This window comes from Pinus tabuliformis, chromosome 7 (assembly GCF_031772625.1).
Source record: "Pinus tabuliformis cultivar Carrire ecotype Pingquan chromosome 7, CPIR1, whole genome shotgun sequence".
NCBI classification, from domain to species: domain Eukaryota; kingdom Viridiplantae; phylum Streptophyta; class Pinopsida; order Pinales; family Pinaceae; genus Pinus; species Pinus tabuliformis.
The window spans coordinates 906,016,076-906,041,445 of record NC_142293.1 but is presented as its reverse complement, the minus strand read 5'-3'; the positions used below and the strand labels follow the sequence as shown (position 1 = coordinate 906,041,445).

At 36.3% G+C, this 25,370-nt stretch overlaps 2 pseudogenes; both read right to left on the bottom strand.

Annotated features, from left to right (window-relative positions):
* Nucleotides 1–7,416: 7,416 nt before the first annotated feature.
* Nucleotides 7,417–8,281, bottom strand: LOC149250549 (putative inactive leucine-rich repeat receptor-like protein kinase At3g03770; annotated as a pseudogene).
* Nucleotides 8,282–8,698: 417 nt separating this feature from the next.
* Nucleotides 8,699–24,538, bottom strand: LOC149250548 (putative inactive leucine-rich repeat receptor-like protein kinase At3g03770; annotated as a pseudogene).
* Nucleotides 24,539–25,370: the final 832 nt, after the last annotated feature.

Below are 25,370 nucleotides of genomic sequence, written 5' to 3'. Positions count from 1 at the left end.
CTTGAACTTCCGGCTTCCCTCCTCCATTCGCTTTATCTTCCTCATGATTACCTTCGATTGATGGTGTCACAAAAATATAATGTCTTCGCGGAGGTGTTTTATCAACGCGGAAATATAATGTCGTCGCGGAGGTGTTTCAGCAACGCCAAAACTGGTGTTTCAGCAACGCCAAAACTGGTGTTTCAGCAACGCCGAAACTGGTGTTTCAGCAACGCCGAAACTGGTGTTACAGCAACGCTGAAACTGGTGTTTCAGCAACGCCGAAACTGGTGTTACAGCAACGCTGAAACTGGTGTTGCAGCAACGCTGAAACTGGTGTATCAGCAAATTTTTGACAAGTGTCGGTGTTTCAGCAACGGAGAAATTGGTGTTTTAGCAACTTTTCTCCAACTTTTTCAACAGTGTTCAACAGCTGTTAAAGCATGCATACATGGGTTTTACAAGCCCGATAACGTAGCCTGCTCATACAATATAAACTCTACCTTTTTCACTCCGTCAGTGTATTTGCATATGAGTCTAAATCTTCCGCCTCCAATAGCTCTGTTTGCGTTAAATGCATATACAGATCTTTGCTGCCATATGCATGGATAGTGTTACAGCACTCTGTGTGCTCCACTTGGGCTCCTCTAGCTCTGTCTGCTTCCTCTATGGCTCCGATGGTGGTGCTTCGTGCTCTGTTAGCTCCTCTTCGTCTCCATCTGCTCCTCTGGTGACTCTGTCTGCTCCTTTTTGTTTTAAACGCATCCATTGCTCCTCCGATGGCTCCTGATGACTCTGATATGCCTCCTTGCTTTATGGTTCCTCCTGCAGCTCCTCTTAGTCCAATGTGGCTCCTCTGGCTTGGCAGTGTCTTTCAAAGACCTCCTTGCATATATGAATGCCTCTCTTGCTTTGATATCCTATAATATGCTTTGATATGCCTCCTTAGGTAACTCCTCTTTGCTTATGGCTTGGCTATCCTAATGGGCTTGCTCCTGTCTCTTCATGAATCTGCTCTGCATCCCCTTGGCTTCATGTCATCCTCTAGTATCCAGAATATTGCCATATTGACATCAATGACAACCTAGCTCAACAATCTCCCCCTTTGTTATTGATGGCAATATTCTTCTTCTCTCCCCCTTTGACATCAATGGCAAAGGAGTGCTCTGGGACTCCCCCTATCAAATTGCTTCTGTTCTTCATGAATGGTAGATCTTCATGGGTCTGTGACTCCCCCTGTCATAGTGCTCTTCTTCTTTTTACTCAAGATAGAAGGATTGATATTTTATCATCAATTTGCACATTATTCCCTCTTCATGTCTCAGAATTGCTTTATCATGGCTTCAACAATACTTAAGGATGCTCTACTTTAATGCTTTCATTTAGATTGCAAACGGTCATACACCAAGTGTCCAAGTCCAGGCTTTTTATACTTCAATCCATATTGCTGTCTCCACAGGTAACATTGAGAAATCTTCATAGTCCAAATCAAGAGAAACTGCCATTGAGATTGTCTTTCTTGCTGTCTTTCTTCAGATTTGAGTTCATTTGTGTCTCTGTGCTTCTTCTTAACTCACTGCCATCCTTTCCTTGTGTTCTTGTACATATCTCTGTAGATTCAGATATCCAATCTGTGATTGTCCTTTAAATTTGTTCTGCTGATTTGCATCTTCATGCAATGCTTCAGTTTTGTTATATGCTCCCGGCTGCTCTTACCTCAAACTCTATTCCAGATGTATCTATTTCTTTGAAGACTGCCTCTATTAGTGTCTAGAGTTTCTCTGTTCTCATATTAAAATTCCCGAGTCAATACATTCAGCGTTTGTAATATCAGCACCATAATTATTTGCCCTATTACAGAATCATGTTCTTCAATGGAGTATTCCTGAGAAATGATCTTTATCAAGGAATGACTGTTAATATAGTTCAGCAAGGATTTCATAAGGACCCTTCCACTAATAGCTTCAGCAATAATGATCAAGAATCACAGGCTCCCCCTAACTGTATGCATCATCTCCTTTTGGCAGAGTCTTCTTATAAGATGCTTAGATTGTCAAAATTTAGGCCAATGGCATATGTTGTTGGCTGGAGAGCTCAAGGGACTTTCAGATTATATTTCCTTCCTTCTCCAAACTTGTGTAACTTTCTTCTTTTGCATGGTTCTAGCTTGTGTAAGAGCCCATGGTAAGTTACAATCATGTGCCATATGACCAATGTTATGACACTTGAAGCATTCTACATTGTTCATGAATAAGAATTCATGATTTCTTCCTGCAAAATTCTTTCTTGTAGATTGTTGAGGACTATAATATCTATCTCTATAGAGTGGTTGGGCACCATAACATTTATCTTTATGATATGCTTTACAGTCTTTTGCCATGTGACCAAAGTTTGTACAAGAATAACAATAACCAAAAAATGAACTTTGGTACCTGGGAGATGGGGATTTCCTTGATGTACTTCTGAAGCCTTTCTGCCTTGATAACCTTTGATGATAACCATTGCCTCTCACATCTTTGACATCATCTACATTTATTCTTGGAGCTGGTTTTCTCCTTGGAAGAGGATTTTTCCTATTGCAGCCTTGATTTTTCTCCTTGCCTTTGCTGGAGTTGGGAGCATCACCACTTCTTTCTGACTTCTTCACATCTCTTTTGTTTAAAGCATTTTCATTCTTGTTTGAGGATTCACCTACATATCCGAGACCTGATTTATCAGATGGACATCTGTGATAGCTGAGCATGTCATCCAAGGCTTGAGAGCTCTTCAAGATTTTGTTCATCCCTTCAACCTTTGTTTTGAGGAAGACAACCTCTTCTTCCAATCTTTCATACTCATTATTCTTCTTAGCAAGTTTTTCCTCAGTTTCTTCCTTGATACGAGTAGCTTCATCTGCTTCTATTTTAAGGGAGATGATATCTGACTTCATTTTGAAGATTTCTTCCTTGTTTGCTTGATTGCTTTCCATTCTCTTCTCAGCTCCTTGTGTTTGTTTCCTGGCTTCTTGTAATTGAGACTTAAGGGAGGAGACCTCTACCTTGCACTGACCAATCTCTTCTTCAAGTTTTCTCAAGCTCTTTTGCCTTTGTTCAAGTTGGCTTGACAAGATATCTTCCTGCTTCTTTGCTTTGTCCAATTGATTTGTCATGGATATGACTTCTTCATGATGCTTTCTTTTGCTTTGATGATATTCCTTCTTAAGCTTGGCAAGCTCTTCATCCCTTTCTTGTACTTGAAGCTTGATGAGGTCAACTTTCTTTCTTGTTTGACCTTGGTTACCAACTAGTGCTCTCTTCTTAAGTTCCTCATTTTCCTCTTTTAAATTGTTAATTTCTTCCATGGCAATCATAAGTTTAGCGAGGAGTTCTTCTACAAAATCTTTTTCATTCTCTTCATCTTCTAAGTCTGTTTTAGCCTTGATGTCATCATTCTCATGTTCAGCTTCTATGATGGGTTTTGGATTTCCTTCTAGATTTCCATCATCTTCTTGGCTGATGGTCATGGTCAATGCTCATTTTGAGTGAAGATCATGAAGTTTGTCCCAAATGCCCTTTGCTGATGAACATTTTCCTAGATTGTTCTTTACAGAATCAGGTAGCCCATTCAAGATTGCCTTTATTGCTTTTGCATTGTAATCCTTGGATTCTCTATCCATCCTGCTATCTTCAATCACTGATTTCCAGATTTCAATGCCTTGAGTTTGTAGGAAATTCCTCATTCTGGCTTCCCATATACTAAAGTTCCCATTAAGCCTTGGAGCCTCATCAAATTGATTGTCTTCTATTTTAGTAGTAGAGGGAGACACATCCTTAGGAGGATTGGAGACTTTCTTCCTTGACCTCGCCATTTTTGTTCTAAATGTTGACCTTCAAGTTGTTAAGCTTTGTATGAAGGTACCTGCTCTGATACCAATTGTTGGAAATACTGAGAGGGGGGGTGAATCAGTATTTCTTTTTCCCACTATTGTTTTACCAATTAAAACATATATATTCAGAACACAAGATGAACAGCAAGAATAAATGCTTTTATTAATATAAACTGTGCAGTAAAATAGATACAATATATAGATGGTTGCAATCAGTTGCCAAGCTCCAACTTGGACTTTGGTGAGGCTCCAACCTCCAGAGCACCAACTCTATTTTGCCAAGACACCAATCTTGGACTTAGGAGCACAAACTCACAAGGACTTCAATCCTTCCTACTTCTCAGGCTTCAACCCCAAGGACTCCAATCCTACTTACTTCTGAGGCACCAACCCAAGGACTCCAATCCTTCTTGCTCTTGAGGCACCAGCCCCAAGGACTCCAATCCTATCTTGTCAAGGCACTGTTTGATGGTAATCTTTTGCTCTCAGAACTCTTCTCTGCTGAGTTCTGTCTATTTACAGCTTCACTGTAGTCTCCAAGCTACAGTATCAATGACAACCAGTCTTCTTATGAATGAGTCTTTACAACTCTGCACACTGCCCACACATAGTCTCCAATAGCCATTTTTCTCTCTAATAATATCTTCACACAGCTTTAGTTAATCTTCTGTTAGCTGCACTAAACTCTGTATAAAGAACAATTTTCTATTCAAGCTTATGTTCTCATTTTCATAGTGAATGCTTCAGCATGACTGTTTTTCTACTGGCTGTTTCTCCCCTTCGAATGCCTATTATTCTGTTGGTCCTTCATCCCTCTTTATGTTCTGCTGCACCCTGTTTCTGTTCTGTTGGACCCTCACATGGCCTCTATTTCCTCCAGCGTATTTCAGCAACTTTTAGCAGCTGCAGTAACAACAACAATCGCAACAACAACTACAGCAATAGCAGCAACAACAGTAATAGCAACAACAGCTACAGCAACAGCAGCAACAGCAACAGCAGCAGCAGCAGCAACAGCAACAGCAGCTACAGTAACACCAACAGTAGCTATAGCAACACCAACACCAACAGCAGCTACAGCAACAGCAAGAGCAGCTACAGCAACCCCAACAGCAGCTACAGCAACCCCAACAGCAGCTACAGCAACAGCAACAGCAGCTACAGCAAACAGCAACAACAACAGCAACAGCAGCTACAGCAACAGCAACAGCAGCTACAGCAACACCAACAGCAGTTACAGCAATACCAACAGCAACAACAACAGCAGCTACAGCAACAGCAGCATCAGCTACAGCAACCGCAGCAACAACAGCAGCAGCAGCAGCAGCAACTTCATACAACGCTTAACCACCTCTACTGCGTCTGTTGGCATACATTCTGGTTCTTTGCCACAACCACAATAGCTCCAACAACAACAGCTCTCTATTTTTATTGTTTTATAAATTCTCATACCTTTGTCCATTCGTTTCCGCTTACTCAATGGCTCTTTGGCTTCCTCTTTGCTCGCTTGAGCTTCGGCTTCCTCAACACTCGCTTGACCTTCCGGCTTCCCTCCTCCATTCGCTTTATCTTCCTCATGATTACCTTCGATTGATGGTGTCACAAAAATATAATGTCGTCGCGGAGGTGTTTTATCAACGCGGAAATATAATGTCGTCGCGGAGGTGTTTCAGCAACGCCGAAACTGGTGTTTCAGCAACGCCGAAACTGGTGTTACAGCAACGCCGAAACTGGTGTTTCAGCAACGCCGAAACTGGTGTTACAGCAACGCCGAAACTGGTGTTGCAGCAACGCTGACACTGGTGTATCAGCACATTTTTGACAAGTGTCGGTGTTTCAGCAACGGAGAAATTGGTATTTTAGCAACTTTTCTCCAACTTTTTCAACAGTGTTCAACAGCTGTTAAAGCATGCATACATGGGTTTTACAAGCCCGATAACGTAGTCTGCTCATACAATATAAACTCTACCTTTTTCACTCCGTCAGTGTATTTGCATATGAGTCTAAATCTTCCGCCTCCAATAGCTCTGTTTGCGTTAAATGCATATACAGATCTTTGCTGCCATATGCATGTTTATGCCGTGGATAGTGTTACAGCACTCTGTGTGCTCCACTTGGGCTCCTCTAGCTCTGTCTGCTTCCTCTATGGCTCCAATGGTGGTGCTTCGTGCTCTGTTAGCTCCTCTTCGTCTCCATCTACTCCTCTGGTGACTCTGTCTGCTCCTTCTTGTTTTAAACGCATCCATTGCTCCTCCGATGGCTCCTGATGACTCTGATATGCCTCCATGCTTTATGGTTCCTCCTGCAGCTCCTCTTAGTCCAATGTGGCTCCTCTGGCTTGGCAGTGTCTTTCAAAGACCTCCTTGCATATATGAATGCCTCTCTTGCTTTGATATCCTATAATATGCTTTGATATGCCTCCTTAGGTAACTCCTCTTTGCTTATGGCTTGGCTATCCTAATGGGCTTGCTCCTGTCTCTTCATGAATCTGCTCTGCATCCCCTTGGCTTCATGTCATCCTCTAGTATCCAGAATATTTCCATATTGACATCAATGACAACCTAGCTCAACAATGCCAATGTTGAACCAAGGAAAAACAAATCCAGTTCTATAGCTTTGTTATCCTTAGACATGCACACAATCCTCTTTGTATTATGCTATCCTATTACAAAATTCTCTATTCTCAGAATGGCTATAGGGCCTATGTTCTAATCCGTGTAGCCTTCACACACATTTTAATAGATAGAAAAATACTTTAGTTTGGGGCATGCAATAGGTACGGCCTCTACTCCACTGCCAATGACTTTTTGGGAATCATTTAAATTGATATACTTTTCTCTCTAGAGTAGCATGCACTTAAGAGACATCAGATCTCTACCTTTGAATATCTTGATAAAATTCAAGGTTTATCTATTTGGAATTTTCCTTCCTCATGTAGTGGTTTCATTGAGCACACCTGTAAGCTCTAAGATTCAAAAAAAATCTTTGAGAAATAAGAGAATCATTCAGCTGTCTCCATGGGGTAGGCTTAATGGGACATTTCTGCACCAAGCTTAGTTTTGGAATTGCATCAGGATGCTTGAGATAAGATGATTTACAGGTTCATAGAGATGCACAAATTATGAAGTTAATAATGGAGTTGTCTTTAGTGTTATTTTTTGGACTTTCCGGTAATGGAATCGGGCAGAAAATTTTGATGTGAAATCTTGATTTGTGTTATTGAAACTAGTTTTTTCATTGTATATATGGATTCAACACCCTGGAAAACCCCAAGGCATTTAGATTGTGCAGGGGTTACGTAACAAGCTTGTGATTTCAATAAATTCCTGTTGGATTTTAGAGAAATTAGACCAAAAAAACCCACCGTAAAAACTTCCAAAAAATAGCACTAAAAACAACTCGGTTAATAATTATGAGCATCAGCTGAGAGTCTCTGGTTCATGGAATTAGACCTTTTATCCCATTTGGCATTGTCGTCCTGCTTGCTTTTGGATAAAATTTCAGATAGATGGTGGACAGTGTTTCTATAAATTGAAGGCGGGCGATGGTGCTTTTAGACATGTTTTCCAAGTTCATTCTTTGTGCAAGTCACCACCTTATGTATCTTGTACTTGGGATACATACTGCAAATTCCAGAACACATCTTCCACTGTAGGATGAGATGTTGGATCTTTTGAAAGACATTTACAAGTAATTTCTATCATTGTTTCCAGCGATTCATCAACACTAGTACTTAAAATAATAGGATCAATAATATGCCTTCTACTTTCATCCTTCGGTAATGAATTTCAACAACTCTTGTACTGTGTCTTTTTCTTGGTTGCGCATAGAAGTGGTCTTTCAACAATGGTTTCCAGTATAATGAGACCAAAGTTATAAATATCCCCTTTATCAACAAATTTCCTCTTTGAAAGACTTTTGAACTTTATGATTGATGGATCTAAAAATTAGATATCTCCTCAAATATTCTAGATCTTTTTGCACAAGATTATGCCTTTCATCTTTTGTCTCAAATTCAGCCATATCTTCTGCAAGCATAGGAAATATATAACCCTTCAACTTTGAAACCAGATTTTGGTCTAATAGTACATTAGTGATTTTCAAAGTATTATGGAAGATGTTAGGTACTACCGATGTATGTAAATAAAGACTTCATCCAGAGAGATTGATTCACAATGTCCCCCTAGATACATATTCAAAAATGAGAAAAACCATTTTTTAGTTGAACCACATTCATCATGATCAATGCAGTGTCCAAAAAGATTGACTAAGTGGCAATGTTGAATCTTTTGAAAGTAGTTCCAAGTGAGGCTTCAAATTTTAAATGGCATATCTCCATTCAAACTTCAAGCACATTATCACAATAATCCACACGTTGAGCCATCCACACTCAAGGCCTATATGAGTACAGGCATATTTATGTATGTATCTATCCATTGTTGAGATTTTCTGTTAATTAAATTTGGAAAAAATCTCATGAATGTGACAATAATAGGATTTGTTACTAAATTAACTCCATTTATTCGTGAGGAGGAGTTATTGCATCCTATATTTGTTGTGAGAGAATTTATGATTCAGTTTTCTACTTCCAGCTATAAAAATGTAAGCCCGTAGAGGATATTTGTGCTGAGAGGGTGTGAGAAATTATGTTGTTGTAATCTCCTATTGATTAATAAGATTTCCCATGCCTCTGTTTGGTGGACGTAGCCCAGATTGGTTGGGTGAACCACGTTAAACTTGTTGTCTTATGATTTCTGCTTGTGCATGTGTGATTTATTTCATTTTCTACTGTGCTTACTCTGACAATTGGTATCAAAGCCGGGAGCTGGAAGGGGAGGTGGGCATTGCGTGTGGTCAAAAACAAGGACGACGAAGGGAAGCGCAGGAACAGAGCGATTGAGTTCCGTAGGCTTTCACCGGTTTGAGATTGAATGCCACTGCGTTGTGAGCTGCTGCAAATCGCTGCATGAAGTGGAATAATAACGCAGCAATGCGCTGGAGGTTAAAGCAGTCGGGAGCTGGAAGATAAACCACCTCGAGTTTCTGTCCACGCTTGTATTTTGAGCTAATAAACGTGGAAGCTGTTTGATTTGCAGCGTTCAATGGTGAATCTGCAGCGGTCAAAGGTGAGCTGCACGGTGTCTTCACGTATTTCCTTTGACATCAATTATTGAAATGTCGTTGAACTGTTTAACATCGATTATTAAATGCCGTTCTGTTGAAACGATTATTAAACTGCCCTGTTGAAACGATTTCAAATGGTGGCCTTTGTACATGAAATCAAAAGGTAGATTGGAAGTTTTTATAAAGTTGTTATGAAATGCCTTTTGTTTTTACAAAACAAAAGAAACGATTTGTATGAGTTATATTATATTTATATCATATTTATGATATTATATTTATATCATGTTTTGTTTTTTAAATTGTAATATGCCCTGACATAATAAGGCAGAGTCCTTATATTATAAGGCAAAGGCATTTTATTGATGAAGGACAGTTTTTTAAATAAAAACTTTATTTATTAAAAGTTTTAATTGGAGATTTTGTGTGACACAATATGGCAAAAATTCAAAGTGCTCGATTTGAGATCGAGAAGTTTAATGGCAAAAACAACTTTAAGATCTGGAAAGTAAATATGTATGATCTACTCGTGCAACAAGGCGTGGCGAAGGCACTCTTGGGAAAAGCTAAACAGCCTTACACCATGACAGATAATGAATGGAGTGACTTGGATGAAAGAACATTGAGCGGCATTCGATTGTGTTTGGCGGATGATGTTTTGTTTAACATCGTGTCAGAGAAAACTGCTGCTGGTTTGTGGACAAAGCTTGAAAAGTTGTACATGACGAAATCCTTAACCAATAGGATTCTTCTAAAGCGACATTTGTACAGTTTGTGCATGAAGGAAGGTACATCTATTACTGATCATTTGAATACCTTTAATACTCTCTTGGTGCAGTTAGAAAGTATAGAAGTAAAATTTGAATCAGAAGATAAAGTTATAATTTTATTATGTTCGTTGCCCGAGTCATGGGATCATTTTGTTACTTCTATAAGTCTTAGTTCATCAGAAACCCTTGAATTTGATGATGTTGTTGGAGCTTTGTTGTCCGAAGAAACAAGGAAGAGGTCAAATTCAGAAACCTATACATCAGAAGCAATGATGGTCAAAGGTCATTCTAAAGAAAGACGCTTCAGTAAGTACAACAACTCGCGTTCAAAATCGAAAGGGAAGAAGAGTAAGGTAAAGTGTTGGTTTTGTGGCAAATCGGGACATTTGAAGAAGGATTGTTGGAAGAGACAGCAAACATCCAAAGAAGACTCTTCGACAGAGAAGAAAGAAAAAAACACGACAGATATAGGTTCGGTATCCATTTCAGGTATAAGTGATGAAGTGTTATCAATTAGTTTGTCTAATCATGATCAACATTGGCTGTTAGATTTTGGTGCATCAAATCACATGTGCATTCATAGAGAATGGTTTAAAACTTATAAATCAACCAATGATGGATTATTTTACATGGGAAATGATGTCACATGTAACATTGTGGGAATTGGAAGCATCCAGCTTAAAATGTTTGATGGGACAAATAAAATTTTAACTGATGTAAGACATGTACCTGAACTAAGAAAAAACCTCATTTCACTAGGAGTACTAGACACTAATGGATATAAAACTTTTATTCAAGGTGGAGTAATGAAAGTTTATAAAGGAATTTTACTAGTAATGAAAGCAAAGAAGGTTGGAAATCTTTTTCAGTTAGAAGGAAGAACAGAGTCAGATCATGTTTCTACAGTATCTGAAAACGACAGTAATTCTATTCGTTTATGGCATCAAAGGTTGGGTCATATGAGCGAAAGAGGTTTAAATATTTTATCTGATCGTAAGTTACTTCCTAATTTAAAGTCTGTTAAGTTAGATTTCTGCAAACATTGTCTATTTGGGAAACAAAGCAAGCAAAAGTTTAAAACTGGAAAACATACTAGTAATGGAATCCTTGATTATATCCATTTTGATGTTTGGGGTCCATCTCCTACAACCTCATATGGAGGATCGTCATATTTTGTATCTTTTATTGATGATTTCTCTAGAAAAGTGTGGGTATACATGTTAAAGAAGAAGTCCGATGTATTCACAGTTTTCAAACAGTTTAGAGCATTAGTTGAAAACATCACTGGAAGAACCATTAAATGTTTAAAAACTGACAATGGTGGTGAGTTTACTTCAAAGGAATTTGATAATTATTGCAAGGACGTTGGGATCGAAAGACATAAAACCACTGTATATACTCCTCATCAAAATGGAGTTGTTGAACACATGAATAGGACTCTTTTAGAGAGAGCAAGAAGTATGCTTAGTAACGCCAATTTGCAGAAGGAATTGTGGACAGAAGCGGTTTCTACAGCGTGCTATTTGATAAATCGATCACCATCAACTGCAATAGGATGCAAAATTCCTCAAAAGGTATGGAAAGGTCATCCTTGTGATTATTCTAAACTTAAAGTTTTTGGTTGTGATGCATATGCTCTAGTTCTGAAACATCAGCGTTATAAATTAGATCCTAAATCAAAAAGATATATATTTTTTGGATATGGTGATGGAACTAAGGGATACAGATTGTGGGATCCTAGTACTCACAAGATCATCATTAACAAAGATGTTAAATTTAATGAATCTTCACTTGAAAATCCATATGTAGATGATAAATAGAAACAGGATAATGTATCTAAACTTCAACACATTCAGTTTGAAACCAGTTAAAACACTGATGATAGTCAAGATGAACAAGTTTCAGATGCAGATCATGAACACGTTTCAGATGCAGATCATGAACATGTTTCAGATGCAGATCATGAAGAAGTTCCTACAGATAATAATCAGCAAATTGTGGAAGTACCAGAAACATCTTTAAGGAGGTCCACAAGAATCAAACATCCTCCTAAAAGGTATGATGATTATGTTACTTCAATTGCTTTAATCGCTAATGATGATGAACCTTTATGCTATCAGGAAGCTGTAGAAGGTTCTAAAAGTGAAAAGTGGAAATAAGCTATGAAGGACGAGATGATGGCATTAGTCAAGAATGGCACATGGGATCTGGTAGAACTTCCTAAAGACAGAAAAACTGTGGGATGTAAATGGGTTTACAAATTGAAAAGGGGTGTTGATGATACAGAGGACAGGTACAAAGCAAGGCTGGTCGCAAAAGGTTTTTCTCAGAAAGCAGGCATTGATTTTCATGAAATATTTTCACCAGTTGTAAAAATTGTTTCAATTCGAATTGTATTAGCATTAGTTGCTTTACTTGATTTAGAATTACATCAAGTAGATGTTAAAACTACATTTTTACATGGAGATTTACATGAGGAGATTTACATGGAACAACCGGAAGGGTTTGTTCAAAATCGCAACAAGAAATTTGTCTGCAGGCTCAAGAAATCATTGTATGGTCTGAAGCAGTTGCCTCGACAATGGTACAAGAAATTTGATTCTTTCATGATGAGTCAAAATTATATAAGAAATGAATATGATCATTGTGTTTACTTTAAGAAATTAAGTAATGGCATGTTCATTATCTTAGTGTTGTATGTTGACGATATGCTTTTAGTAAGCAAAAGCATAATAGAGATCAACAGGTTAAAGGCTCAGATGGCTAGGACATTTGATATGAAAGATCTAGGAGCAGCAAGACAGATTTTGGGCATGGAGATTGTCAGAGACAGGAGCAATGGTAAGTTGTGGCTATCACAACAGAAGTATATTGAGAAAATACTCTTCAGGTTTGGTATGAACAATGTGAAGCCTTTTTCAGTCCCTTTAGCTTCCCATTTTAAGCTTTCTTCTAGTTTATGTCCTAATACAAATGAAGAAAAAGAATATATGTCTCGAATTCCATATGCCAATGTAGTAGGTTGTTTGATGTATGCGAAGGTTTGTACTCGACCAGATATTTCACATGTAGTTGGGGTTGTCAGCAGGTATATGGCAAATCCAGGAAAAGAACATTGGTCAGCAGTGAAATGGGTGCTTCGGTATCTGAGAGGCACAAGTGATTATTGTATCACTTATAACAGGAGTAGTGAATTTGTTTGCGGATATGTTGATTCCGATTTTGCAAGTGATTTGGATAAGAGAATGTCAACTTCAGGGTATGTCTTTACTCTTGCAGGTGGAGCTATTAGCTGGATGTCAAAGCTACAGAATATTGTTGCTTTATCCACTACTGAAGAAAAATACATAGTTGCTTCACATGCTTGCAAGAAGTGATTTGGTTGAAAGATTTGTTTGGTGAGTTTGGTAGGTTACAGGACAACATCAAGTTATTTTGTGATAGTCAAAGTGCAATTCATTTGGCTAAGAATCCGGCCTATCATAGTAAATCAAAGCATATACCTATCAAGTACCATTTTGTAAGACAGATTATCACTGAAAGGGGAGTCTCTCTTGAAAAAGTGCATACAAAGGAAAACTGTGCAGACATGTTCACGAAACCAGTTTTGTTAGAGAAGCTACATTGGTGTCTGGCTTCTCTTGGCTTGCAGAAAAGATAAAATAATAAAGGAACAGGGTATCAGGCTAATTGTTGTCAAGGTGGAGATTGTTGAGATTTTTTGTTAATTAAATTTGGAAAAAATCTCATGAATGTGACAACAATAGGATTTGTTGCTAAATTAACTCCATTTATTCCTGAGGAGGAGTTATTGCATCCTATATTTGTTGTGAGAGAATTTATGATTCAGTTTTCTACTCCCAGCTATAAAAATGTAAGCCCGTAGAGGATATTTGTGTCGAGAGGGTGTGAGAAATTATGTTGTTGTAATCTCCTGCTGATTAATAAGATTGTCGATGCATCTGTTTAATGGACGTAGCCCAGATTGGTTGGGTGAACCACGTTAAACTTGCTGTCTTATGATTTCTACTATGCATGTGTGATTTATTTCATTTTTCGTTGTGCTTACTCTGACATCCATAAGAAAAATAGTAGATAAAATTGTTATGTCCTTGTTGCTCCTATGTCCTCATTGATTTGTACTCTTTTGTCCTATGTTGATATCAATGCCCACATTACTAACATCCTCCTTTTTTGAATTGATGGAAGCAATGAACAATTTCTACGTATTTCTCTTTAACTCCCCTTTTGAATTCAATGGCAAGGAGGTTGATGTGTACTAAAAGTCAAAAAAAATCAACACTTAAAACCTAGAGACTACCTTTTGAAATCAATGGCAAGGAGGTTGATTTGTACTAAAAGTCAAAAAAACTCAACACTTAAAACCTAGAGACTACTTTTGAGACCTTTTCAGGATCAAATTTACTGTTTTATCATCCAATTTGTCTCCATCTCCCTCAACTAAATCCACTAGATCAATTGTACAATCTGCTGGAATTATATTTGTTGGACCGAAGGCTGCTATGGGATAGGATATAGGATCCAAAGCTAGAGAAAGAACCACCCTTGCTCTTACTCCTTGCTTTACTTCTAGGCCTTGAGCAGCTTAGAATCTGGCTTCAAGCACCTCCCTTTAGGCTTACGCTCAGATTTCTTGGCTCCATTGAAGACTTACGCTAGGATTTTCTTTGACTTGCATATTACTCTAACAACAATTCCACACAGTAAGGTGTAACTTCTCTAGCATGTAGCAGGTGTGAGATTCCTCTTTGTCAATCCTACTCTATCATCATTGCTAACGCATACCAGAGGTGTGCATACTATGTAATGTTCCAATGTAACATATATCCTATCCATCTCTAGCATCGTTGGAATACTTCAGGTCCACACTCTCGTAACATATATCCTGTGCACTATGGCATACTCTGGCATACATAGGTCCGCACTCTTGCATAGGTATCGTAAGGTATTTCCTGTGCAATCTGGCATACGTAGGTCCACACTTGTTGTTCTAATTTGGCAGGTGGTCTGCTTATAGTAACATCGCTCAGTAACGTCTAGGAATTAGTAATTTATTACTTGGTATGAAGGCATCGTCTCTTTTCCTTTGCTCATTCATCCATGTTACTTTCCTTATTCATTTTCTCCCCTTGTGATTTTGTCTCTTTGTATTGTTTTTATTGTGATTTTTCTTATTCATACTGCTCTCAGGTCTGACTTGTAATTGTTCTCAGGTCCGATATGCACCTGCTTTGGTGGCACCAACGCGGACTATGTAACATTGTATATGCTGCTAACAGATAATGCTCACACTATGACTAATGTATCTCTCTGTCAACACCATAGTTGTTGATATTCACTTATCTCTATGTTTGAATATATGGACACGTTGGTGTTGTTAGCATCTCTCTGTATACACATATATAGTGGTTGTTGTTGCAATTTGTGTGGCTATTCATATTAGATTCATCAAGTGACCATACACAAATGATAGTTGGGTTTAATATTTTCAAAAACACCAGTAAACCTCTAGTGGTAAGAAACTTTTCTAGGTGTATCCTTGTGAACAGCTTGGTCATGGCATTTGGTTGATGATGTTTGGCGTGTGTCCAGAGCCAGGCCTACTTCTAGGGATTGGATCTTGACTGAGTTATTAGTATCTATGCCTCTAAAGAATAATTCCTATTCGGATAGGATCGCCCTTCTAGGCACCATCTAAGTGCATATTAATCATATTTGTCTTTGGCTTTTTCATTCTCTTAATGTGCTCCCAATGCTTTATCTGTGTATACATGTAGACGTCATTGTTGTTGTCACTAACATGCCTCTGTTTGTAAATATGTAGAAATGATTGTTGTTGTTCCTATTATTATAGAATCTCCCCCTAAAATTGTTATTCTCTTTTTCAATTATTCAATTGTCCTTAGATGCTCCTCTTTGAAGTTAAATTAATGGGAAGGAGAAGACATTATTCCCAACTTTTGCCTTAGATATTCAAAGGGCTCCCTAGCCAAAGGCTTGGTGAATATATTAGTTATTTGTTCTTTAGTTGATACATACTCCAACTTTACTATCCACTCATTAACTTGCTCTCAGAGGAAATGATACTTGATGGGAATGATTTTAGTTTTAGAGTGAATGATTTGATTCTTTGATATGCTTATTGCACTTGTATTATCACATTTGACAGAGATAAGTTCATTGTATGTTACCTTAATGTCTTGTAGAGTTTGCTTCATCCAAAGTAATTGTATGCAAAAAGTTGTTGCTACTATGTATTCATCTTTGGTAGTATATAATGACTGAGGTTTTATTCTTGCTCGGAGAAGAAACCAATGATTTTCCTAAGACAAATGCACCACCACTTGTACTTTTTATATCATCTATGTAGTTGGCTCAATCTGCATCTGTGTAAGTTTTCAATGAAAAATATTTTCATTTTGGATACCACAGTCTCTAATCCATTGTGTCTTTTAAATATATGAAGATTTTTTTTGTCACTAAGAGATGGATTTTCTTTGGAGTTGATTGATATCTTGATACTAACCCAACTTCTAGCATTGTGTCCAATCTTGAAGTTGTTAGGTATAATAGGTTGCCTATCATAGATCTATACAACTTTTGATCAACTTTCAGTAATTCATCATCCTTGTTGAGCTTTCACCCAACAACCATGGGAGTGGTGACAAGAATACAATCTCCATTTTGAACTATTTCAACACCTTGTGAGATGAACATGCCTTCTACGTTTTGTATGTCGTTGCAAATCAAGAAAGAAATAAATTTCTCCAATCATTGACATTTCGAACTCTGACTTCATTTCATTGGCAAACCATTGAACTAGGCAGTTTTTATTGCTTCTAAATATTATGGCATCATCATACACAACTACAATCAATCGTTCTTTATCATATGTTTTTATGTACAAATTTTTGTCAGTTGCCCCTTTCTTGAAACCTTTATTTTGAAGTTATTTGTCGAAACGAGAATATTGTGTTCATGGTGCTTCTTTGAGACCATAGAGGGCCTTCTTTAATCTGCAAACATATTTATGATTATATGATATTTGGAAGCCTTTAGGTTGTTCTATATACACTTCTTCTTCAAGCTCTCCATTATGGAAGGCAAACTTCACATCCATTTGATATACTTTTACGTCTTTATGACAGGAAAATTCTAGGAACATTTTGATTGCTTCTAATCTTGCCATTGGAGAAAAACTTTATTCAAATTCTAATCCTTCTACATGTGCATAGCCCTTGCATACTAACCTTGTTTATTTATAAAAATTTCCCCTTGTTCATTCAGTTTGTTTTTGAAGACATGCTTTATGCCTGTGATGTTTTTGTTTGGTAGTCTTTGTGTCAGCTCTCAAGTCTCATTCTTTTCTATCTAGTCTAGTTCCTCATTCATGGCATCTATCCAATGTTCATATTTTCTTGCTTCAGAAAAAGTCTTGGGTTCAATCATGGATAGCATGGAAATCTGAGCTTGATCTAATGTCTTAACAAGATTTCTTCTTGTTTGGACCCTTGCATTCTTATCACTAATGATTTGATTTTCAAGATGGTTCTTTTGTATATACCTTGAAGGTGGTTTTGAATGGGTCTTTGCTTCCGGTACATCTTCAACTTGTTCTTCGTCTTCTTCACTGATTGGTTGATCATAGGGATTGATGAATCATGTTTGCTTACTCTTGATAGATAGTTCCTCATCAAATTTCACATCTATGCAGTCAACTATCATGTGCAATATTTTATTGTAACAGATGTACCCTTTGATTTTCATAGAGTACCCTAAGAATATTCCTTAATCTACCCTAGTGTCAAACTCTCCCAATTTCTCATCATTGTTTTTAATATAAAATTTATTATCGAACACTTTGAAGTGTTTAATTGATGCTAGTTTTCCATGCCATAATTCATAGGGTGTCTATACTTAGTTAGACCTGATATTTTCTTTATTTGGTATGTGAGATATTGTTTGAATAACTTCTTCCCAATAGGTCTAAGCTATGTTCATTTCCTGCATCATAGCTCTAACCAATTGTTGTATTGACCTCTTCTTCCTTTTAACAACTCCATTGTTTTGGGGTGTGTCTACAATGATATAATGTCTCGTTATTCCATGTTCATCATAGAAATATTCAAATTTGTTTTATGTAAATTATCTTCCTATATCTGACCATATGAATTTTATCTTACATCCTATTTGATTTTCTTCCAATGCTTTGAATACCTTGAATTTCTCAAATGCATTTGATTTATCTCTCAGAAAGGCTACCCATGTTAGTCTGCAAAAATCATCAATCACTAACATTAAGTAACGCTCACCTCTAGATGCTTCTATTCTAGAAGGTCCACACTATCCATGTTTACTAACTGAAGTGGTTTGTTGGGTGATAGTTGATCTTTAGCCTTGAAAGGAACACGAGTGTGTTTCCCCATTTGACATGATTTGCATATAGGATTTTGTGGCTTGGTAATTTTGAGCAGATATCTTACAAATCCCTTTTTGTTGAGTCGGATGATATGATCTAAGTTTAGGTACCCTAGCCTTCTATGTCATAGCCAGTACTCATCTTGTTTTCCAAAATGACATTCTTCACTATCTTCCTTTAGAAAATGTAAATTTCTTGTTGTTTTGATTCCCTTGGCCAATATATTTCTTGTTGTAGTTGACTTTATATCACATTCCTAAGACCTAAAGACGAAATCATATCCTCTATCGCACATTTGTCTCACACTCGGTAGATTATGTTTCATTCCATCCACAAACAATACATCCTGTGCCTTCCCTCTGCAATTATTCAAGCTTATTATACCTTTTCCATTATTTTCCATGTTGCATCATTTCCGAATGTGACATTTACAAATTTATCTTCATCTAGAGATAGAAACTTGCTCTTATCGCTATTCATATGCTTGTAGCAACCACATCTACATACCATTGATTATTCTAGTTATGAGCATAAAGAACAAGACCACATTTGTTGGTTTTCTTCTCTTCCTTTTCTTTTTCCACAACATGGATTCCTTTGTCCTATGATTACTTTGAGACTGCGGTCTGAAGCTTCTAAGTTGACATTCATAAGATTTATTTCCAAATTTGTGGCAATAGAAGCATTCATTGACAACAGAAAGAGGGGAAAGGATTGTTGTTCCTACTTATATTTCTTCTTGAATTTACAAATCTATTTTTCATCTCATTTCTTTTTTGATTTATTATTTCATTACCCTTGATATGTTCTCTATAGTTCACGGTCTTGTGGAAAAAAAAATCACAAATAACAATATCCATAGAATAAATTTTCAAATATGTGGAAAGATGGTGCTTCTGAATATGTAGGTCTCCTTGGCATGCGATAAATTTGTCTTTTGAAGAAATAGGGTTTCTAGTAGCTTATTCCTTGCTTGTCAAATCTACTTGTTTGTTGTTGTGGAGTAGGATTAATCTTTTGTTATTGAGAATGCATTATTACCTTATTGTTGTTGAGGTTTTTTGTTGACATCCTTATTCTTTAACTGTGAATTGTTGTCATTATCTCTTGTGATATCTTTGACAAAGTTGAAGGTCCTTTTATCCTTTGTGTTCTGCCTAATGGTTTCTCCTTCATAACCTAAACCAAGTTTCATAAGAGGAGATATATGAGCATTCAGTATCACATCCAACTTTTCAAACCCCTTAATATATTTAAGATTTATATTTAATTCAGCCTGTGTTTTCTCTAGCTTCTTTCTCAGAGCAACTACTTCTTCTAGTTTTTCACATTCTTTGCCTTTCTCTTTTAACTGTTGTAATAGGATGTATTCAACCTTTTTGGCCTCTTCTAATTCAACTTTTAATTGGAGAAGCTCTTTAGACTTAGGCTCTTCTTTAACATATTTCATCAAAATTTTCTTTTGTTTTCTGTTCTTTTGTTTGAGCCCTTCAATTTCTTCTAGATCACTAATTAGCCCTCCTTCAAGGGCAAATTCACCCTCTTCTTATACACTTAGCTCACAATCATTAAGTTTTTCAAATTGAGACTCTAGAGCCATAAGAATAAATTCACTAATTCCTTCTTCATCAGAAGATTCATTTATATCACTAGAGGAATTGTTATCTTCTTGTGTATAAAAGCTTTTCTTTTTAAATCTTTTCTCATTCTTCACTCTATTATATTTGTTCTTTTCTTTACCTTTTGACTTATTCTCTTCCTGTTCAAATGTACATTTTGAAGCATAATGCCATACTCTTCCACAATTAAAGCAATTAAAAGGAAGTTTCCCTTTATGCTACTAGTCCCTTTCTTCAGTCTTCTCAAAAAAATTGCTTCTTCTTCATCTAAGCTTGAACTTAGCTTTCGTGGACTTCTGTGGATTATCTGTTTTAATGTTGCATCTCTTGATATAGACTTTTCTTTTGTAATTCTCATTCCATATGTTGTTAGGGAGCCAAGCAATTGATCCATTGTTAGGGTTTCCATGTTAGAAATTTCTTCAATAGTTGGTACTTTAGGATTAAACTTGGCAGTGAGTGATCTCAAAACTTTTTGGACTATTGTAGACTCCTTAATTTTTTCACCCAGACCCTTCATAACATTAAAAATTTCATTAACTTGAAGAAAGAAATTAGCTATTTCTTCATCATTATTCATTTTCAAGGGCCCAAAATGCATTTTGTAAACTTATAATTTGACCAATTTCACTATACCATCTCTTTCATGATTTTTTTTTTGTCCCACGTTTCTTTAGAAGTCTTACAATGCATTACTTTTACAAATTCTAACTCAACTAGCCCACTAAGGATAGCATTCATGGCTTTGGCATTGAATGAAAATTCAATCTTGTCATCTTTGTTAGCTATTATAGGTGGCTCTTCATAGCCATTCTCCACTGCACCCCAAACATCTACACCAAGGGACATTAGATATGTCCTCATTCTTACTTTCCAAAAGGTATAATTAGTACCATTAAACAAAGGAGCTTTATTTGTTGAACACCCTTCCTAACTAGCAATTCTTATGAGCTAAATCTTCCTTCTAGTTGTTAGGTTGATAGAAAAATAACCTACTCTAATACCAATTGTTAGAAACTAGGAAATTACATAGAGGGGGTGAATTAGTAATTGTGTCTTTAGCGATGACCAATTTAAAATAATTTTAACATACTTTTAACCTTTTCTTTTCTTTAACAGTTAGCAGAGTTATATAGGTGTTCAGCAATTAACCATGAATTCAAAATCAAACACACCAACAACACATGTAGACACCAAATATAAGTGGAACCCCATAAAGGGAGAAAACCATGAATTTGTGTTGTGATATAAATACAAGCACACACTCCCTCTTTTATATCAATTTTTTAGGCTTCTACCTACAAGATGCTTCAACCTCAATTTTCTTCTGCAAGTTACAACTTGTTCGGAGCACCCACTCCCTCTTCTTAAAAACTCCAACATATTATTTTTTGGGACACTCCCTGAAAGAAGACACCAATCCCTTGATACATGAAAGTTTTATTTTGTTGGCTTACCTGGTCGTTAATTCTGAATTCTTCTTTCTCTTTTCTTTGTTCTATACTGTATCTTCCCTCCTTTAGAACTGCTTATCTTCTTTGTTCCTCTATCTCAAGTTAGCTTCTCTCTCGCTTCTCTTCCTCAATTATTTTCTTTATTTTCTCTCTTTGCCAAACAATTCATGAATCAGGGCTCTCATATAATCAATCAACTAGCTAGTTGTTCTGCATTACAGAAAGAAATAATAATAATAATAAATAAATAAATAAATAAAATTAAAAAAAAAATAAAAATAAAAATAAAAATATATATATATATATATATTTATATAGCTACTTGCCTATTTGTATTCTAATGTTGGGAATTGAAAAGAAAATGTGTTCCACCCATTCGTTTCACATTCTTTTTAAATTTGGAATCGATATTTGCATAAACAAATGCTTAGCAAGGGAAAGAAGTCTTTGAAATGAATAGTATTCCAAATGTTTGTTTGTATTCCAAATGCCATCAACAAACCACTCAAGGAGCAAATGCTCATGTATTCATGAATGCCATATATGAAATCTGATGCAACCACATTCTAGAATGGTTGAGGCTTCAATTGAAAGCATACTCTATAGATTCATTGTGCATGTTCAATGTGGCCCACTCATCTCCATTAGGGGACTTTTGAGGTCTAAAATGGGCCTCCTAAGAAAAATGTAAAACCAAAATAAACTTTATAAGAACCAATAGGATTCAATATGATTATGTCAACCATGGGGGATGATTCACCTTTTTTGGAGTAAAAAAGTAAGAATATTAAAAAATAATAAAACTATTTTTTCAACTCGTATTTTTAACTTATCTCCCTAAGTTTTTACTCAAATTTTGTGCAGGAGTACTCATTGGATGCAAAATTCAATTCCTCATCCAAGGACTGCCCATGTTGCATACTTTCAATGGACCCTGCTACACGAAAAGTGAGAAAACATGAAAAATCGTGATTGCAATCACGGTTTTCATGTATTTCTCATTTTTCGTGTAGTAGTGTCCATCAAAAGTATACAACATGGGTACTCCTTGGATGAGGAATCAAATTTTGCATCTAATGAGTGTTTCCGCTCGAAATTTGAGTAAACCAATAGGGAGATAAGTTGAAAATACAAGTTGAAAACATATTTTTTTGTTTTTTCCCTCTAAAATTTGATGATGTAATATAATATTATTTTATTATTTCCACTATTATTTTATAATTTCCTTAGGAGGCTGATTTTAGACCTTAAAATTCCCCTAATGCTAATTGTTGCAACCAATTTGTTGGATATGCCATAATTTATTAATTCCTTCTCCTTTGCAAATAGATGTGGCAATTAATACACATCTAATTGTTGATGCATATCGTGTGTGTTTCGTGTTTCTCTTCACATCACCATATAACCCTATAACTATGCACCTAATCGTTGAAATAATGAAAGCATTTTGTCACCATCACATCAATTTTTGATCTGTAAACAGTGAGTCTAGGGCCCATCTGTCTTCTAACATGGATCTTTTATGTGGAATTAGAATGTAAGTCTCTACAATTGAAATCGGGCTAAGTTTAAGCTTTTGGTCTCTATTCATTAACCAGCATGAATGGATATCCCTGATCTGAGTGATGTTTGAGCTTGGTTTGGAAACTTTGCAGTGAAAATGCTAATGTTGAAACAAGGTAAAACAAATCATATTCTATAGCTATGTTATCCTTAGACATGCTTAAAATTCTCTTTGTCCTCTGTTATCCTTGTACAAAATTCTATGTTCTCGAAATGGCTCTAGGACCTATTTTCTAATCAATGTAGCCTACACACACATTTCAATAGATAGAAAATTACTTTAGTTCGGCACATGCAATAGTTACTTCCTCTACTCCAATGTCAGTGTCTTTTTGGAAATCATTTAAATTGGTATACACTACTCTCTAGAGTAACATGCACTTAAGAGACATGAGATGTTTTTCTTTAATATATTGAGAAAATTCAATTTTTATCTTCTCGACATTCTCATTCCTTGGTTAGTGGTTTCATTGAGAACACTTGTAAGCACTGAGATTCAAAAGCTTTACTTTGATAACTCTGAGAAACATTTTATTGTCTCCATGGGGCAGGTCCAATGGGACATTTTTGCATCATAATTGTTTTGGAATTGCATCAAGATGCTTAAGTTAAGGAGATTCACAAGTTCATAAAGTTGCACCAATTGCGGCCTTCATATCCTATGGGCATCAACTAAAAGTATCCATTTCATGGAATTAAATCTTTTATCCTGTTTGGCATTGTCATCCTACTCTCCTTCGGATAAAATTTCAAATAGATGGTGAATAGTGTTTTTATAATTTGAAGGCAAACGATGGTTCTTTTACAAATGTTTTCCAGCATCCTGCTTTGTGTAAGTCACCACCTAATGTATCTTTTCCTTGGGATGCATACTGAAAAATCCATTGCACATATTCAACTGAAGGACAAGAGGTTAGATATTTTGAAAGACATTTATAAGTAATTTCTTATCATTGTTGCCAGGGATTCATCAACACTAGTACTTAGAATAATAGGATCAACAATCTACCTTCTACTTTCCTCATTCTGTAATGAAGATCAATAGCTCTTATACTAGGTTTGTTTCGTGGTTATGCATAGAAAGTGGTATTTCAACAATGGTTTCTAGTATAATGAGACCATATTTATAAATATCGCCTTTATTAGCAAATTTCCTCCTTGAAAGACCTTTTAACTCCAGGATTGATGAAGTTAAAAATTAGATACCTCCTCAAATATTTTGGCTCATTTGGCACAAGCTTATGCCTTTCAGGATTTGTCTCAAATGTTTTGCAAGCATAGGAAATTTATATCCCTTCAACTTTGAAACCAAATTTTAGTCTAATAGAACATTAGTAATTTTCAAATTGTTATGGAAGATACTAGGTACCACCCCTATATGCAAGAAAAGAATTCATCCAAAGAGATTGCTTCGAAATGTCCCATTAGATACATATTCAAAAATGATAAAAATCATTTTTACAGTTGAACCATCTTCATCATAATCAATGTAGTGTCCAAGAAGACTAACTAAGTGGTGTTTCCATAGCTTTGAAAGAATCTCCAAGTGACATTTCAAATTTTGAATTGCATATCTTCATTCAAACTCCAAGCAACTTATAACAACAATCCACACGTTAATCTATCCACACTCAAGGCCTCTATGAGTACATGCATATTTCTATATGTATCCGTCCACAAAAAAAACAATAGATAAAATTGTTTTTTCCTCATAGCTCTACCCTCATTGCTTTTTCCTCCTATGTCCTAGTGTTGACATCAATGTCAACACTACTAATAGCTAGAGCATGATACCAACATGTGTAGAAATTTGAATAATATAACACTTATTCACAGAGATTATCCTGATTATACACTATTTGCATAATGCATGCATAATACATAACCTCCTCTACCATTGATCATCAATTTTTGGAATTAAAAAAACAATCGTATGCGCACATTGAAACATCAAACACACATATCAACACAGTATGTAATGGGGAAAGCATACAGCTGAAAACCCCCAACTATCTGTATATTATAATGATAGAGAACATGTAACAATACATAGTACAATACTCCTCACAAGTACTCAGTACTATCACCACATGCTACACACAAAACTAGCTCAGATCTAAACAAGTCACGGGTTCAAATCTCCTCCACCGTTTGCCTGCCTCTACTACGCAATCCAAGTTGAGAATAGATCAGATCCAAGTTCGAATTCCCTTGGCTTGTACTTCGCAATCCTCATTGGCAATCTCAATCAATGATTGTGCAAATCTCATGCACAGCTATAGTCACAACTGATAGTAGTCTCACCCTTTCACCCACCTCTAACACTTGTCTCCACTGAACTGTCCATGCACTGAGTTAACTGATGTATGCTTTAGTTGATTTATGAGTTAATAATTAGTGAATTAATTAATAATTAATTCACATCACTCATCACTAGTGTATTTGGCAGTTAGACTAAATACAACTAGTTCAACTAAGTCAAACTGAACACAACTCCATCAACTCCTCAATCAACTCCACCAAACTCAATCACTTGAGTTCTAACTGAATTCCATCATG